Below are 20056 nucleotides of genomic sequence, written 5' to 3'. Positions count from 1 at the left end.
TAAATGTATGCAATAATTTAGTGTCATAAAGGCAAATATCCTATTGACTATGGCTTTGCAATCACGGTCGTGATATCGTGGTTTCATTTCTTGACTGGGTGCTGCGTTCTATTTTTCAGCAAAACCTTTCATCTCACGTTACTCAGCGATCGCTTAGACACCAGATATGGAGTATGCTGTGCATCTGTTAAGAAAAATAAAACTTTATGGCACAGTGAGCACTTACATTTGATCCCCACAGAAGAAGCCGTTTGTGTAGGTTGTACAACAAGAAATTGCAAAACCGTCTTTCTCAGACTACTTGAGACTACAATCAGGTATTTCAGTATACCTACAACGAAGAAGACGCAATAAAAAATTCATAAAATATAGTGATTAAAAGGCATATATGAATGTGTATGTGCGTACACCTATGCAATATATATATATATATATATATATGAACACAGAAACACACACACACAAATACATATATATATATGTATATATATATAGCAAGAAAGAAGCAACAAGAATGGATAGGTTTTTAGTACAATCGTTTCATACAAGGACAGGCTTTATTAAAAGTTGTAAAGATTACAGCATATAAACGTGTCCCGTACTCATCAGCTAAAATACATGTGAGTTCTCTAGACATCCTAGTGGTTGAGGCTATACTCATGAAGTAATGTAGATAATTAAGTAACATAAACAGATTTCCAAAGTTCATTAAAGTTCTTTAAAGATGATGCACAGTCTTATCACAGAATTTTAAAAAAGTTCTAATAGCATCACAGAGAAGGTGACCTAATCCATAGAGCACATATGAATTTCCAGAGATATGATGAGGGATTACATACTCACAGAAGACAAATTTATCCATTGTTAATCACAACGAGGTGGGTCTCAATTCCTGCTTATTAGCATTACAGAGAGGGTGAATTAATCCTTTGTATAGATGCACAATTTCCAATGGTGTAGATGTAAGTTTCCAGAGAAATGAAGAGGAATTTCATATTCACAGGCGATAAATTTATCAATGGTTGAACACAATGAGGTAGGTATCAATTCTTGTTATATGATTAGGTATTTGCCACATTAATCACATTACTGCTATTTACAAGAGGCTGTAGCTATTTTACTTTTAAAGGCTGAAGGGCTTTCTAGAGAGGCCAAGAATAGAAAGGGAAGGGAATAGAAGAAAAGAGAGAAAATAAGGGAGGAGGGAGCAAAAAAAGGGGGGGAAGGGGACTAAAAGAGAAGAGAAAAGGAAAAAGAGAATAAGAAGAAGAAACAGAAAAAAGAGAAAAGAGAAAGAAATAGGGAAAGAAGGGAAAAAATAAAAATAAAAAAGAGGGTTCTAGTTATATAGAAGAATTAGTAGACGGCAAGTCTGGTTTTAATTTACAGGCATCTAGGAACTAGAGGAGAATATTATTCTTTGGCTAGTAAAACAGCTAATTTATTGCTGTTGAAATCAGCTATGAATTTAAAGAGAATCTAAAGAGATAACACAGTCAGGGGTTTAGGGGTCAGATGCTAAAATCAAAAGAAAATACATTAGGAAAATCTAAGTATAATCTTATCAAAAAGTCAATAAAACTTACTTATTTAATTTATTCATTTTATTGTCTTAAGGAGTTGCCGTTATTATTCATACATTGACGGACTACAGGTCAAATCTTAGAAGATCATTACAAGGTGTTAGGGGATTGTCTATCATAATGAAGATAATCATATTATCACCGAGGGGGTAGCCTTATTTATTTAATTTTGAAATAGAATTATGGGGCTATAGTATCTCATTTTATTTTATTAGAGTTATGCTACTTAAATTAGATTAAGTTAGGAATTAAAATTAAAAATTACAATTAAGATTTAAAATTAAGAATTTAAAAATTATGAGTTTGAAATTAGATAAAGCCTCAATTAAGCAGCGTATAAGTACTATTCATTTCCCTGTTCTCAAAAAACTGATGCAGATATAAGGAAAAAGATAACTGTAGTGTGAGAACCCTTAGTTATCTACTTAAAGCAGTGCTATACTAGTAGAAATCAAGTTATATCTATCTATCTAGTTACGGATATTCTAATCATTTAAAATATTTTAAAGTCTTCAATTTAGCGTGGACACAAACTTGACCTAGTTCGATATGATTATTCAATAAGTTTCTATGTTTTCTATGCTTTAGAATTTGGAAATCTGTTTATGTTACTTAATTATCTACATTACTTCATGAGTATAGCCTCAACCACTAGGATGTCTAGAGAACTCACATGTATTTTAGCTGATGAGTACGGTACACGTTTATATGCTGTAATTTTTACAACTTTTAATAAAGCCTGTCCTTGTATGAAACGATTGTACTAAAAACCTATCCATTCTTGTTGCTTCTTTCTCGCTTATAATCACCCCACATTACTGTATTGTTAAAACAGTATAGTTTTTTTTGGTGCATCTAAGTTAGGTACCATATTCAAGTAAATTCATTTAAATTAACTTGAATCTTTATTGCTTTTTGTATATATATATATATATATATAAACATATATATATATAATATATATATATATATATGAATATATGTATACATGTATGTAAACATATAGCGTAGTACTTGTTCTACCGGTCTGTTTTGCCGGACCACTTCGTTACGGGGACGTAAACAGACAAACATCGGTACCAAGCAATGGTGGGGGACAAACACAGATACAAATACATACATATATATATATATATATATATATATATATATATATATATATATGCGCAGGAGTGGAGGTCTGGTAACAACTTTCTTCTGCGCATGTGCGAGTCAGTGTTGTATTTGGCACTGATTCGGCGATGACGTGCTTTTGAAGTCGTCTCGAATTGAAAAATGTTGAAGCTCCACTGTAAGGTAGGATTCTTGCTTTGGCGTCTTGTCGGGTTTTCTTTGTTTGCGGCAACGATTTTTTTTTGTACAACCTAGAAGTACTCACTGGATTCTGAATTCTGGTCTATCTGCTGCGGAGCGAATATTTTTTCTCCTTTAATTGTGAGAATTGTTGCTTGGAGGCATATCGTGCCTATTAAAAATTTGTTCACTTTTTGCGAATATTTAAGATAATTGTGAAAATTCCTATTTTGGGGGGAGTGCTTTTCTCTCCGAAGAGTGAACAACTTGTATACAATTTTTTGTGTATGTTGTGTTCCAGATGTGGTGTTCCGGGTTCAACCTTGGCCGGGCCTACCTAGTGGCCGGAAGACATTTTTGCTGTGATTTTGAACAATTGACTCACTTTCATCTAAACTTTTTTGACTTTCTTTTTCGTGAATTGTTTTCCTTTCTCTTCTTTCCATTCTATTGTGTCTTTCCTTTGATTTCTATTTTCTTCTCTCTTTTTAAGTTTTATTTTGAACTATTTTCGAACTGTTATAGAAAACAAGAAAACATGGTAATGGCAAAAGACAATGTTTTGGAATGGGAAATGATACCACGCAAACAGTGGTTGAAAGACCGTGTAGATAGGACAGTGGTGTTGAGGACCTACTCATTCGACACCATCACCCTATTCGATAAGACTGTAATTGAAAATGTGTCGGCAGAGTGTTTGCCAATTATTAATTTCATTTCCAGGGGTGTCAAATACGCAACGGTGTGGTTGTTATTTGACATCCCTGAAGGGGCTCACAAATATGCGAGTCAGCCTTGGAGGGCAAGGAAATTTAGTTTCTTCCCACGTATTGTGGGAAGAGGTTGACAAGAGCTAGGGTCTGCGGGTTGCCACCCAGAAAAAAACCCGCGTAGATAGAGGAGACTATCCGCCGGGGTCTAGATGGCAGCGGATCCAAGCTCCTTAACGTGTAAGTTTTTTATGCGGCTGATTGGGTTGAGTCAAAAGCTGTTTTGACTCGTTGGACCCAATCAGCCAATTTGGTTTTCCAGACTTTTTGAAAATGGTCGGGTGCAAGTACCCGGTGATTCTTAAGGGTCGCCCCCACCCTCCCAGGTGTCATCGGTGCCTGGAGCCTGGCCATATAAAGGAAAACTGTCCCCGGGAACAAAGTAAGGTCCTGGAGCAGTTGAGCGAGACCTCTGTAAAAGAGGGAATGAAGGCGGCCGATGAATCGGAGGATTCCTCAAAGAGGGTCAGCAAGAGGAAGAAGGTGAGCGATAATGGGTGCTCACCGAAGGATCATAGGGATGAGGAAGGGGATGCGAATCTCCCAGTCACGAATGAGACGCAACCTCCCTCAGTTGAATAGAAAAAACATGAAGAAGAAGAGGAACGGGATATTGCCGACAGTCGGTGATATAGTACTGGAATGTCCCGGAACCTCGTCGGTTGGGGTTGTGCCACCGGCAGGGAAAGAGACACCGTTGGCGGGAAGTGTTCCGCCAAAGGTAGAATTGTATACCCCCGCCCCCGGAGGAAGACGAATTATTGGTCTTCTATAGAGGCAGAGATGTTGAAAAGGTGGTGGAAAAGCACCATAAGGGAGCACGTTTAGCCTACCCAAAGGATCCCGAATGGCCTCCGCAGATAACTGTGGAGGTCATAATGTTGGACGTGACGTATAGGCTGGTGGGACTCAATGAGAAATATCACTTGTACCCGTGCGATGCAGACATGACGCCCGCTTTGATCTTGAATGAGCCGTAGTTGATGGCAGATGATGCGGGCACAAGCGATGTTGAGGAGGAATATGGATAAGAGGTTGAAAAGCCTAGGTGTTATTGAAAGTACTTTTTGTTATTAAATATTGTGAACAGTGTAGAGGTTTGTTGCCTCATGAACAATATACAAGAGATCAATGTCCTCGGGAAAAGTCGATCGGCGGGCGTAGTTTATTCCCCCGAGGTTGGGAAGCAAGCTTCTTACCACATATCCACTCCTGAGCCTGTATATATATATATATATATATATATATATATATATATATAACTTACATTTGTATATATATATATATGATGCATATATATATATACATATATATATATATATATATATACATATATATATACTTACATCTATGTATATATATGGGTATATGTATGGATGTATGTATATATATATATATATGTGTGTGTGTGTGTGTGTGTGTGTGTGTGCGTGCCAGACACAGAGAGAGAGTGATGGAGAGAGAGAAAAGAAGGAGGAGAGAGAGAGGGAAAGTTATCGTTCGAAACATTTTGGTCCAGAAAAAGTCAAACTTACGAAGTTTTGCAATGTAAAGTAATGCGTATAGCAAACTAACAACAACATGATATTGTGAGGTTTCCTGAAGAATAATTTAACAACGCCTGTTATCTCTGGTAAGTTATGCATTAAGAGAGGAATATAGTTAAAATATCAGTGGATCTTACGTCTATTTAGCTCTCCTTGAACGGATTACGTCAATCCTTTCTCGAAAAGTTTTGCTATGTTACTTCTACTACTACTCTAGAATTAATGTAGCTTTTACTATGATTGATAACAATACACTACCCTGCACCAATCTGGAGATAGCTGATGTTTATTATGACTGTACCAGTATATACTGAGAAGAGATTTAACAGAAATCCTTGCTTGTCACTCAGGTAGACATACAGTTTAATGATATTTCTCTTTGTAAGTCTATTCAGGTATCTTACACGAAATCAAATGAATTATTATATAATCGCTAAGGTGACACTTGAATTTGTTGTTTATTTAGTTATTTAGATATTTCGCTTCATATAATACCGACGAAATCTTTCTATAGACATGCATTATGTATGAGTGCGCGCATATATATATAATATATATATATATATATATATATATATATATATATATATATATACATATATACAAACACATTTGTGTGTGTGTGTCTGAGTGCCTGTATGTGTAGGAATAGCGAGGTAATAGATAGATGGATAAATAGATAAATAAAGATGGTGATATGTGCATTCGGTCAGCCTGATAAAGGAGTAAAGTAATGAAATGAGAAACTGGTGTCGCTGCAGAACCTTATAAGAATGTATATTGATATTTTATGAAGGACTTACGTATTCTTTTCCAGTTTTTTCCCCAATAGGAATATTCCTCATTGATTTGTTATTTCATAGACTTTGATCGCATTCGTTCAGCATTTTTGTATAATATCCTCAAATAAATTACTGTCTCACACTTTTTAAGTCTAATTACGGTCTCGAAAAGCGTTAATTTGTTTAATGTATAATTATTTCCCTCGCAGTGTTACGGCAAGACGAAAATAATCACATTGGGAGAAAGCCTGTCTATTATAAGATTGATCCGAGCTCTTTGTGTGTCAGCTGTTGTGACACCAGACTTAATACTCTACCTATATATATATATATATATATATATATATAATGTTTGTGTGTGTTCGGTTTCTGTGTTTATAAACTACAGACTGCCTATATGGTTTCAGAATGTCTTCATAATATATAGCTCATAATAAAAGTGGTGTGTTGACAAAATCTTTAGGGCTTTGTATAAAATGCTTGGCAGAATTTTTCGAAAGACGTTACGTTCTGGGTTCAAATTTCGACAGAGCCAGATTTGCCTTATGTGAGTCTTGGATCAATAAAATAGAGAAACAGTGAAATCTTTAGTCCAATTTCATCGTTCTAAACTTGCTGACGTTACGTCAATATCTGAAAGATTGCTTTCATTCTATAACGTGATTCTTTCTTCGTCAATATAAACCTCTACTTGCATATCTTCCACTTGTAATGAATATTCAATATTCAATACATGTAATGATACTCAGCGCAAGTCTGCATTTGGCTTCTACAAATATATTATTATTAGTTTTCGTCTAAATCATCAACATTGGTGCAATATCCATAAACTGATTATTACGTAAAAATATTTCAAACATAATGAATATTATGAAAGAGAGTTAAGTTATGGTTGGTCATCATTATTAAGAAACACATTTATTTAAAGTTTTTAAATAGTTGAGAAGTATCGTAACTGTAATTTATAGCAGACAAGAAGCCTTTTGTTTTATTTGCATGTTTACTAAAACGTGTTACTAACTGATTTCTTTTTATTTTATTATTATTATATTAATTTGGAAGATATTTCTTTAATTTTTTTAGTCTGTTCAAATTCAATTATTGCATTTTACAAGAATCGCATTAGTGCCAAATAATTAAAGATTTGATATTTTTATACTTATTTTTGAATATTTCTAAGAATTTAACTAATTGCATTTATTGAAAATTATTGTTTACTTTGGAACTAACTATTCGTTTAATGGTGTTGTTTATTATACAATTATAAGAATAAAATCGGTTCTTTTATTATCTTTGTTTATTAATAAATTACTTGATTATGTATATGTGATGGAGCCAATAGTTTTCTAGCAATTTGCGATATAATAATAAAACATTCAAACTGTTTGAATAAAGATATTAACGTTCTTAGGAAATGTAATAGATGTCTGGTAAGTTCGACAAATTTTACATATTTACTCACACTCGATTACTTACAAATGTATATATTACATCGAGGGCACAGGTAATGTTTCTCTATATCTACATAAAGGCCCGAGCTTAAATGGAAAACGTTGTCGTCTCATGAACATTAGGTCGCATATTTATCCTTTTGACATAATTCATCATACGCATAGACAGGCTGGAAATTCAACTTTTATTTATTGCATTGTATAAATATATTCTACCGCAAAGTGTATAGCCACTTCAACTTCCGTGTATAAGACGTTTCGGTAGATCAGTTATGAGATTGCCGAAAGGTTGTATGACTCTCTACGACTACATAGTGACAAAAATCTATTTATGAAAGTATGGTTCAGAGTATGAAATCAAGTCAGTCTTGACAAATATGTGGCTACACACACACATACATATACATACATACATATATATATATATGTGTGTGTGTGTGTGTGTCTATACATATATATGTATATATATATATATATATATATATATATATATATATATAATATATATATATATCTATATATATATATATATATATATGTATATATATATATATATATGTATATATATATATATATATTATATATATATATATATATACATATATATGTATATATATATATATATATCCATATCCATATATATATATATATATATATATATATATATATATAATATATATATATATATTTATATACTTTATTTAAAGCAGCAGAAAATTCAACAAAATCTATTACTCTGAGTTTCTCGTTGCCGTTCATCAGACAGCTTTTGCTAGAATGGAACGGATATATCAATTCAATCCAGACTCTTACAAACGCTATATCTTTAAAAAAAATGGACTTGTTTGATTGGCTCTTTAGAAATAACGGTCAATCTTCGAGCGATAAACAAAATGAGCTCAAAAATATATGTATATATATATAAAAAAAATTATAGAAATTATAAAATTCGAGGAAAAAACCTTACATTGAATAAAATACATATTGACGTTAATGAAGAAAATATAATTAATGCATAGAAATTAAAACGCATTATAAATATTACACTGCAATACATATTCATATTAAAGTGTACATATATATATCAACATATACAGAGGGATGCGTGCAAACGCCATACATATACAGACGTATAAATATAAATTTAAAATATACACACAAATGCATGCATACATATATGTACGCAATCTATCTCGCACCCAAGTTAAAATCATCGATGTAGCGTTTCTCATTTACGTAGTAAAGCTTACGTAAGGGGGACGTAAAGTTGTACCAGTATCAGTTAGAGGGATAAAAAACGAAAGAAAGTAAGAGAGAGAAAAAGGAACGAAGAAGGGGGAAGGAAAAAAGAAAAAGAAGGGGTGGGGAAAAAACGAAATAAGAGAAATTATGTATACAAGCTGTGTAACCGCGTTATTGACATATATGGAGACAAGTATACAAATACACAAGTTCGAATGGATACATACACACACAGCCGTGTATGTGTGTGCTTAAGCACAAACATACGCTCACTTACACATACACAGAGACGCATGCTTACAAATACATATTCATGGCTATACACATATTTATATCAAAATTCTAATTTTTGCCAACATTGCTTTTAAAAAAGGTGAGTGCAATAATGAAAAATATACGAAAGACATATAAAATATAACACTCTATTTTGGATCATCTATAAATTAAAAATCAAGGTAATCCTATGCAATACAATAACATGAAATAAACAAAGCCGAAGGTTTTTGCTAATGTATATGTAGAAATATGAGACTTTGCTATACGGAATGAAATCTGCATAGCGCGAAACAAATCCATCGTCGCGTTCACATCCTAGTTCAAGAGTCAAAATCAAAATTTCAAAAATCAAAAATACAAAATATATACTCTATCCATATGGTATATTTATATTTGACATTTTAAATTTGGTTGCGTGTCTACATAAGTTCATTAGCTCACTTCTTTGATTCAAAGAATTATTGTTTTTGAATAAAATATACAGCTTTTCTAATAGGCGAAGCTTGCATTTAAAATTATTTCTGTGTGCTCCATGCAATAAAGCAATAACATATACTAAAGCAATAACATATACTAACACTTTAAATCTAATTCACCGTGGCAGCAATTTCAGAAACAGGCCGCAAATTCCAGTTGAAAAAACATGTTTCTCGAAAAAGGTACTCTACAAAACCGAAGTTTGTACGTCAAAAGATCGAATATCCGGTTCAAATAAACATTTTCAATGTCTGATTCTCGCATCATCTTTGTACAGTCCAAACAGGTGCATGAGAAATACCACATCACTGTCAATGTATATCAGACAACTGAAAAATACTGTTGTCAGCAACATTGTCATAAAGTGGAGCATTAGAATCAAATTAAGAGCATATAACGAAGGGGTATATTATGCAACTGTGTGTGAACGAACCACGGAACATTCTGAATCCATAAGAGGCAAAACTTTACCTTTGTCTGCCCACAAGTACGTAAGCATATTTCTCACCTAGACTATTTCCACCCACAACCGTTATAGTAGCAACACTATGCCTGTAATCATAGATAATGGAGCTCCCTGAACAGGCAGTCCATCATCATTTTCCTCGCCATCATAATAATCAGCGTCACTCACCCACCACCATTATTACTACCACTCTCATCGTCACCACTGCTAAATGCATCGCCACTAGCGACATGATTATCAACTAAAATATCCACTATTGAAACCATTATAGGCACATCACATACTTTATGAAAACATGGTCTGTTTTAGGATCCATTTCGTGCATATGCCGAATATCGATGGTATCAATGGCTACCACCCCTAACTTATTCACTGCTTGCTGTATTTATGATATATGTATGTAATTCTCGCAATCCTTTTCCTTTTCCTTGGGACTGTTAAGAAGTTTTCTGCCCAACCACATGGTTAGGGATACAGTCCCATTGCGTGGCATCTTGGGCAATTATCTTGAATTAGAACGTCGGTCTCACCAAAACTTTATGAGTAGATTGGGTTGACGAAATCTGACACACGTTCGTCGTATATACCTATATGTGTATGTGTCTTTGTGTCTGAAGATGCCACCCACCTGCTTGAGAAACGGTGTTCTTGTGCTTGCTTCTATTAGCCTAACGGTTCGGCCCGACGACCGATAGAATAAATACATGGCTTTAATAAAAAATACTAAGGTCGATTCATTCGACTAAAAAATGTTCAAGGCGGTTTCCAAACATGGCGTCAGTCTAATAATTGAAACAAATAAAATATAAAAGATAGAGATACTGTTACAATCATTGGTCACTGCTTCGGGGAAAATACTAAGCGGCATTTCTTCCAGTGCCACCAGGGTCAACTTTACATTTCATCCTTTCTACGGCAAGAAAATAAGTACCAGTTGAATATTGGGGTCTAGCTAATCGACGAAATTCTTTCCCTCGAAATTGTTGGCCTTGCCTTCAATATTAACAGTTACCGTTGATATTGCAGACTTTACAACAATAGTGAAAATAATTATTATCCTACATCTATTTTTCGTTCATGTCTTTCTTCTCCACCAACATCAACCCCATCAGAGTTTAATAAATTATTTATTCATTTATCCTGTCCTATTCTGTTTTAATTTCTAATTTATCGCTTTGTTTCGGGTTTTCCTCTTTCAACTGCAATATTTCTAAGGTTTTTTTTTACATTTCTTATAAATTTTTATAATTTCCATAGTGTTACATTATCTTTAATTTTAATGCCCAGAATACTTTTCAAAAGAATTTTCGTTAATTTACAATATTACAAACTTTTTTTCTGTTATTTATATTTTAATATTTTAATACCAATGCCAATATTCCTAATTCTCTACTTTTTATTTTCTTATTCCAGTTTTTTTATACTTCCTTTGTACTGTTTCAATTGATTTTATCTCTACTGCCCTTTTCTCGTTATCACAATGATTAGTATAGACCACTCCTGACATATCCTTGAATTATTGACCAATCCCCTATATCAAAACTCTGTTCATAAGATGGTTTTATCATTCTATTCACTTTAATTTTCATTTTATTTATATTTATTTTCTATTCTTATGGAATGCAAACCCATCAATATAATTTCCTACACATCGGCTCCCAGACCATTCGACAAATTATATGCTAATTTTACATAATGTTACTTGTCATGTTTTCCATTTGTTTCTTTCGTTGTTTGCGTATTTCTTGTTGTTTGCTGTTGGTGGTGCCCTGTACACATACTTGCATATGTATGTATGTGTATGTATGTATGTATGTATGTATGTATGTATGTATGTATATATGTATATATATATATATATATATATATATATATAAAATAATGTTACAATTATTCAATAGTCAAGATAAAACTCTGAGTTTTAGATGCCGAAGTGGAAATCCACAACACCATCTCTTCGGCTATCTGGCCATCTGGAAAACGCTATGAAAAAATACCGTTATATAAAGAGAAATTACTGTGTTATAATTCCGCTACTTATATAAATTAAGATTAAAATTTCATAGTAAACACGTGAACATGGCTACTCATACGCTCACATGTGCGCTCGAGGACCCATGTGAGTGTATGAGTAGCTATGTTTACGTGTTTACTATGAACCTTTAATCTTAATTTATATAAGTAGCGAAATTATAAAACAGTAATTTCCCTTTGTATAACGGTCTATTTTCATAGCATTTTTCAGATGGCCAGATAGCCGGAGAGATGGCGTTGTGGATTTCCACTTCGGCATCTGAAACTCAGAATTGAATAATTGTAACATATTGAATAATTGTAACATATTATTTTATAGATAAATTTCCTTTATCTACATAATATTGGGGTCTCTTTCTTCCTTTTGTTATCTTACCGTTTTTACCAGTATATATATAGATATATATATATATATATATATATATATATATATATATATATATATATATATATATATTAATTGATGGCATCAATTTTAAGACCCGTGGTCTAGAGTATAAAAAAACGAGGTTCAGCAATAGTATTACATATATAAATATAAGAAGTAATTTTACCACTATGCGGAGACACTTATGCTAGAAGAAGATCCGCTATTGTCTTAACCACTAAGAATTGTTCTGTAGAAAAGTTAGCATGCACCAGCAACGTAAGCGAGCAAGACAAATGAAAAGCATGCTTTTCATTTGTCTAAGACCATAGCGGAACTTCTTCTAGCATAAGTGGTAAAATCCCTCATATATTTATATATGTAATACTATTACTAAACCTCTTTTTTTTTATATGCTACACAACTGGTGTTAAAATTGATGCTACAAATTAATATCCAATTTTTCACCCTCATTTTAATTTTAAATATATACATATATACATATGTGTATATGTGTGTCTGTGTGTTTTAATCTGAGTGTCTGAATGTTATGTTTATCTATATGAGTATGTCTTGTATTTGCCATTCCAAATACGGAATTTCTGTGTCCTATGGTATATTTCATTTCCCACGCACATTTCTCATGTACCTTTCCGTCGTAAAAAGTTTCTAAGTATATAACCATTTAAATATCTCAATTCCATCAGCATAATGTGTTTACTGCTATCAACAACGATCTTCATTTACATCTGGACATACGCTACTCCATGAACTCAAGTTTAATTTAGCAACTATGAATGAGAATTCTGTTTTTGAAAGAGTTACCTCATCGGTCTTAGTTACTAGACATAATCGAGGTTTTGTTAATGTAATCATTCTGGCGAAATGACCAATGTTACCATTGAAATTTTCATGACAATAGACTGAAAATAGTTTATAGAGATGCAAATACTATTCTAAATTTTATTGCTTCCTAAATATTGGTTTTTCTTGTGGTTGCTAATAGTGTGATACATATATTGTAATTGTGAAATTCCAACTAGAATCATACTTTATTTACTTTATTCAATTTATTTCTAGTTGTTCATATTCCAGTCTTTCATGGACAATGAAAATTTCATAGATATGGCATAGAACAATTTATTTTGCCATCGCTGTGAACTGCATACAACAATGATTTACCTGCATAAGAGCAAGTTACTCTATGAAGGAGTTCCTAATTTATATACCGAAAGTGTTTAACACTATAAATACCAGTGGCCTGTCAACGGGGAAATTAGTCCACATAGTGTCATATAATAAATATGTAATATATGGTATAATTACTAACATATGGTATAATTTTGAACAGAGCATATTTTAGCCATTTCTTAGCAGATTCAAGAACAAAATGACGAAAACCTTAATTGGTTTTCGAACTTTATTGGTTTCTCACCATTCTGACAGTTTGCTTACAAACAATCAGCCAAACTGCTTATATACTCAACAAATGCAGCAATTACTCTATGAAAGAGTCCCTATATTTGCATACCAGAAGTGTTTAACACTCTATAAATAACAGCAGGCGGTCAACGGAGATCTTAGTTCACGCAGAATCATGGTATGATATAATAGATATGTGACAAATGGATGCAATAACACGAATATAGGCGTAGGCATGGGTATGTGCTAACAAGTTTGCTTCCCAACCACATGGTTCCATGGTTCCGGTTCCAGGTTCACTTCCTGGCAACTTGGACAAGTTTCTCCCACTATAGCCTCAAGCCGACCAAACTATGTAAGTAGATTTTGTATATATATATATATATATATATATATATTATATATATATATATATATATGTATGTATGTATGTATATATGTATGCATATTTTTGTGTGTCTATGTTTGTGTCCTCACCATCACTTGACAACCGATGTTGATGTGCTTACGTCCCTGTAACTTAGCGGTCTCTTTTGGAACTGATAGAATAAGTACTAGGCTTACAAAGAATAAGTCCTGGCATCGTTTTCCTCGACTAAAGGCGGTGGTCTAGCATGCCCGCAGTCAAATGACTGAAATAACTAAAAGAATAAAAGAATATATATATATATATATATATATATATATATATATAATATATATATATATATATATATATATATATACATAAAATATATGTGTGCATCTAAGCATGTCTATCTTACTGTACATTCTTCAATTACTGTGATACAAAAATAAAAAAAGTATACCGCATTCTTCTGCAATTTATGGATAATATATCCTGAACACCCTATTTATTAGCATTATCACGCGTCTAAGTATCAGAAAAAAATGATTTCGATATATTTCAATACATCTCAATTTTGTTTACCTTCATCGTAGAAGAATACGTACTTCTGACCAATCTGTATGACCAATCACTAAGATTTTAAAGGCGCATAATCATGAATTGCAATCACCAATGATCTAGAGAGAATAGACTTTTCACTGACATGCATGTAGATTGGCTCTATTGATAACGATTTTGATATTCGTTACTTGAATAGGGAAGTTATGGGGTTGAATTTGTAAAATTTTCGAGTAATAAGAACTCTTTATGTCTAATTGTAGGATATAAAAATAATATATTTTTATTTATTTAATCCGATATAAGTTTAAATTTTAATCCTCTTACAGGAGAGATGTTCACCATCAACATGTTTACATTTTCCTAAAACTTCTGATTACATTTTATGTTAATCTACAATCAACTATAATAAAATTTATTTAAACTATTTATATATGTATATATGTATGCCCAAAAATGGAAGATCCCATATATAGAGAGTTGGCTTGCCGAAATGGCACATTGCTTCCCTTTCTTTATCCTTACCGAGACTCACCTGAACAACACCCATATGGACGCAGAGGTGAAAATAAAAGATTTCACCATTGTTCGTGCGGATCGCACAGACCGAAATAAGGGAGGGACAGCCATCTTTATCCATGACTCCTTTTCACTTGATGCCAAGGACACATTTTCCAATGGCTACTGTGAATCGGTATCAGTATACAACAAAGCCAAGGACATAACCATTGTTGGTCTTTACAGGCCTCCCCAGGCACCTCTAAAGTACTTTGAAGAGTGCCTTAGCAAAGTCAAGTCCTTCCTTCGGAAGTACCACTCCGGAAACATAATAGTGATGGGTGTTTTTAACCTCCCTCATGTGAACTGGCCCACAAATACTCCGAAGTTAGGCAAGTGCTCTACATCAGATAGGGCAGCAGCAGAACTGCTCTTTAATCTGATGGATGAGTATTTCCTGACTCAGCTAGTGCTTGAACCAACGAGACAGAATAAAACGATCTTGGATCTGGTACTGACCAATCACTCTAGCTACGTTCACAGCATTTCAGTCGAAAAAACTCTCCTCTCAGACCACGACATGGTACTCTGCAATCTTAATTCCCGACGTATAAAAACCAAACCAGCCAATCCCACTCCATGGCACCCATTTGACAACATAAATTTCCACAAAGCGGACTGGGGAACAATCAGAAAGGATCTGTCTTCCATGGACTGGTCTCTTACTCTCAATTCCCCTCATATTGAGACCGCGTGGCAGCACTTTGAAACCATTGTCACCGACACATGCTCTAAACACGCTCCCAAGAAATCTACTAACACAAACAGAAACCGGCTCCCTAAAAAGAAAAAAAACACTCATCAGGCGCATCAAAAGACTCAACAAAAAAATCAACCAATTAAAATATTCCCACACGCAACATCCACATTCAACAACAATGAAAAGACTAGAGCTGGAAAAACTTCATCTGCAGACTAACATGAAAACCTCCATTGAAAATCAAAGAGCTGTGGAGGAACAATGGGTAATCAAAAACATCAAACAGAACCCAAAAGTGTTCTATTCTTATGCAAATAAGCATAGAACCACTGTCTCACCTATTGGGCCATTGATTGATGAAAACGGCATTCCCCAACACGATGCTAAAGAAATGGCAGAAATACTGCAGAAACAATATTGCTCTGTCTTCAGTGTTCCCAATGAGATTGATGTGAGGGAAACGAACGAAGCTGACTCCCAACACAAAATCGCAGACATAACCTTCACTGCCACCGACATCGTAGCAGCAATAAATGAGGTCAAACATTACTCTGCTGTAGGCCCTGATAGATTTCCCGCCAGTCTCATGAAGGAATGTAGATATCAACTTGCAGTCCCTCTGACCAACCTCTGGAGAAACTCGTTAGACGCAGGTTATATACCGAAAAAGTTTCTATCCCAGTCGGTCATCCCGGTTTTCAAACAGGGAAACAGATCCCTCGCAGTCAACTATCGCCCAATCTCACTCACCTCCCACATCATTAAAGTGTTTGAAAGAGTGTTAAGATCAAGGATAGCTGACTTCCTGGAGACCCACAAACTCCTAAATTCAAATCAACATGGCTTTCGCTGTGGCAGGGACTGTCTAACACAGCTCTTACACCACATTGAAGATGTACTCAAAGCCTTGGGAACAGGTTCGAACTCTGACGTCATATACCTTGACTTCAGTAAAGCGTTCGACAGGGTAGACCATAACATCCTACTCTCAAAATTGGCAAATGTTGGAGTCCGTGGAAAAGTTCTACACTGGATTCAGTATTTCCTAGCGAATAGAACACAACATGTTGTAGTTGATGGAGTCCACTCAAACCCAGCAAAAGTCACCAGCGGTGTTCCCCAGGGAACTGTTTTGGGTCCGCTACTCTTCATAATTTATGTAAACGACCTTTCCAGTGTCGTACATCACTGCAAAGTGAAAATATTCGCTGATGACACTAAGCTCCAGCAAATCGTCAATGAAGAAGCAGACCGAACTCAACTCCAGTCTGACCTATATGCTGTGAGTCAATGGGCAGACAGAAACAAAATGCAACTGAATGAGGAAAAATTTGAGCTGATGCATTTTGGAAGAAATTCCTCACTAAAACAACCATACTCTCTTCCTTCAGGGGAACCGCTCACAGCCTCTAACAATATCAGAGACCTGGGTGTAATTGTTGATGACGATCTCAGCTGGAGTGTACACATCAACAAGAAGGTCGATACAGCTCGTAGGATGAGTTCCTGGATCTTAAGAACTTTCCGGTCCAGAGAACAAGGTGTCATCATACCACTTTTTTCATCCTTTGTACGGCCACACCTTGAATACTGCTGCCCACTGTGGTCTCCTCACACAAGACAAAACATCTCCAGAATTGAGTCACCCCAGAGGGCTCTTACTAAACAAATTGAAGGCATGGCTGCTCTCGACTATTGGGATCGCCTTAAAGCCTTGAAACTTTACTCCCTCCAGCGTCGCCGTGAGCGGTACATCATTTGTACGATGTGGAAAATATACCGCCAACTTTGCCCAAACGACCTAAACATTAGCTTCAAGGTTCATCCGAGACTTGGACCACGGGCTATACGTCCCCTGCCAAATTCAAGATCACAACATACATGTACACTGCAACATAATTTCTTTTCCTCAACAGGCCCTGCCCTATTTAACATTGTCCCGAGGGAGATCAAAGAGGAAAAGGATCCCATCAACTTCAAACAGAGTCTGGATAGATTCCTTCAAAGAATACCAGACAAGCCACCCATAATTGGATACAACTCAGCCAACAAGAACTCACTACTTGAACAAAACTGGATACAACTCACCCAACAAGAACTCACTACTTGAACAAAACTTGACTTAAACAGGATTCGAATAATCCTATCAGGTGGTGCTATTAAGTTAGACATGGCTTGGACCAATCTCTGGTCGAAACATATCTAAGTTTTTATCTAAGTTTTTTTTTTATGTATGCATATATTTGCGTGTCTATGTTTGTGTCCTCACCATCACTTGACAACCGATGTCGATGTGCTTACGTCCCTGTAACTTAGCGGTCTCTTTTGGAACAGATAGAATAGGTACTAGGCTTACAAAGAATAAGTCCTGGCATCGTTTTCCTCGACTAAAGGCGGTGGTCTAGCATGCCCGCAGTCAAATGACTGAAATAACTAAAAGAATAAAAGAATATATATATATATTTACTTTCACATCTTATACTTTTTATGCGATTATATCGTTCACAGAATCTTTAAAACTATTTCTCTTCTAGATATAACATTATAGATAGAGGTGTTATATTCCAGTATATTTTAAGATGTACTTATTGAATTGTGTTTGTAAGTATAAATATTAAATGTTCATTATTTTAATATATTATTGCAATCAAAATATGTGATTTAGATTTAGAAGACTTTACATAAAAAATATTTACGTTACTCATGTATCATGTTTTCCCATGATACTGATATTTTTTCACATGTTTTCATTATCCAGCTATGATCCTAAAATAAATATTTGTTTAACCATAATGAGCTTTCCGGGCAAATTTCCACGTTTTTCCTTTAATTTCCTTTAATTTAACTTTAGCCACCTTAGTCGGTATTAGTGATATCTGATTATCATAATGAATAACATGTAACACAATGATTTGACTTCCTAAATTTAACTCAATGTGCAATTCCACGATCTCTTTATGCATGATTATATAAAGAGAGAACAAAATTATCATATTTAACAGACTTTTTAAATATATTTATCTAGCATTATTTTAAAGTTCTTACCACGAATCATTAACATACTACGATCTCATAAATAGAGAGAAGAAAGCAATCCGTCGGTTACGACGATGAGGGTTCCGGTTGATCCGAATCAACGGAACAGCCTGCTCGTGAAATTAATGTGTAAGTGGCTGAGCACTCCACAGGACGTGTACCCTTAACGTAGTTCTCGGGGATATTCAGCGTGACACAGAGAGTGACAATGCCGGCCCCTTTGAAATACAGGTACAACAGAAACAGGAAGTAAGAGTGAGAGAAAGTTGTGGTGAAAGAGTACAGCAGGGATCACCACCATCCCCTGCCGGAGCCTCGTGGAGCTTTTTTAGGTGTTTTCGCTCAATAAGCACTCACAACGCCCGGTCTGGGAATCGAAACCGCGATCCTATGACAGCGAGTCCGCTGCCCTAACCACTGGGCCATTGCGCCTCCACCGATCTCACAAATAAACACTGAAACAATACTAGAGTTTTCTCGATCTTCGTCAAATCTGTACAATATTAGTAAGAAAACTACGAAACAGAAGTAAAATGACATTCTAATAACTGTAAAAATTTTCTCGTTATACACATTTTATGAATAATCTTTTCTATGCTATGCACAAGGCCCGAAATGTGGGTGCGGCAGTCGATTAGATCGACCCCAGTACGCAAATGGTATTTAATTTATCGACCCTGAAAAGAATTACACCGGTGTCGGTGTAATTTGAACTCAGAATATAATACCGACGAAATACCACCAAGCATTTTTGAAATACCTATGTCTTTACTACCCAAAAGGGGCTAAACACAGAAGGAACAAACAAGGACAGAAAAACGGACTAAGTTGATTATATCGACCCTAATGCGTAACTGGTACTTATTTAATCGACTCCGAAAGGATGAAAGGCAAAGTCGACCTCGGTGGAATTTGAACTTAGAACGTAGCGGCAGACGAAATAGCTATTTCTATTTCTTTACTACCCACAAGGGGCTAAACATAGAGAGGACAAACAAGGACACACAAACGGGTTAAGTCGATTATACCGATCCCAGTGCGTAACTGGTACTTAATTTATCGACCCCGAAAGGATGAAAGACAAAGTCGACCTCGACGGAATTCGAACTCAGAACGTAAAGACAGGCGAAATACCTATTTCTTTA

The sequence above is a fragment of the Octopus sinensis genome, linkage group LG10 (genome assembly GCF_006345805.1).
Source record: "Octopus sinensis linkage group LG10, ASM634580v1, whole genome shotgun sequence".
NCBI lineage: Eukaryota > Metazoa > Mollusca > Cephalopoda > Octopoda > Octopodidae > Octopus > Octopus sinensis.
Note: the sequence above shows the minus strand (reverse complement) of the source record.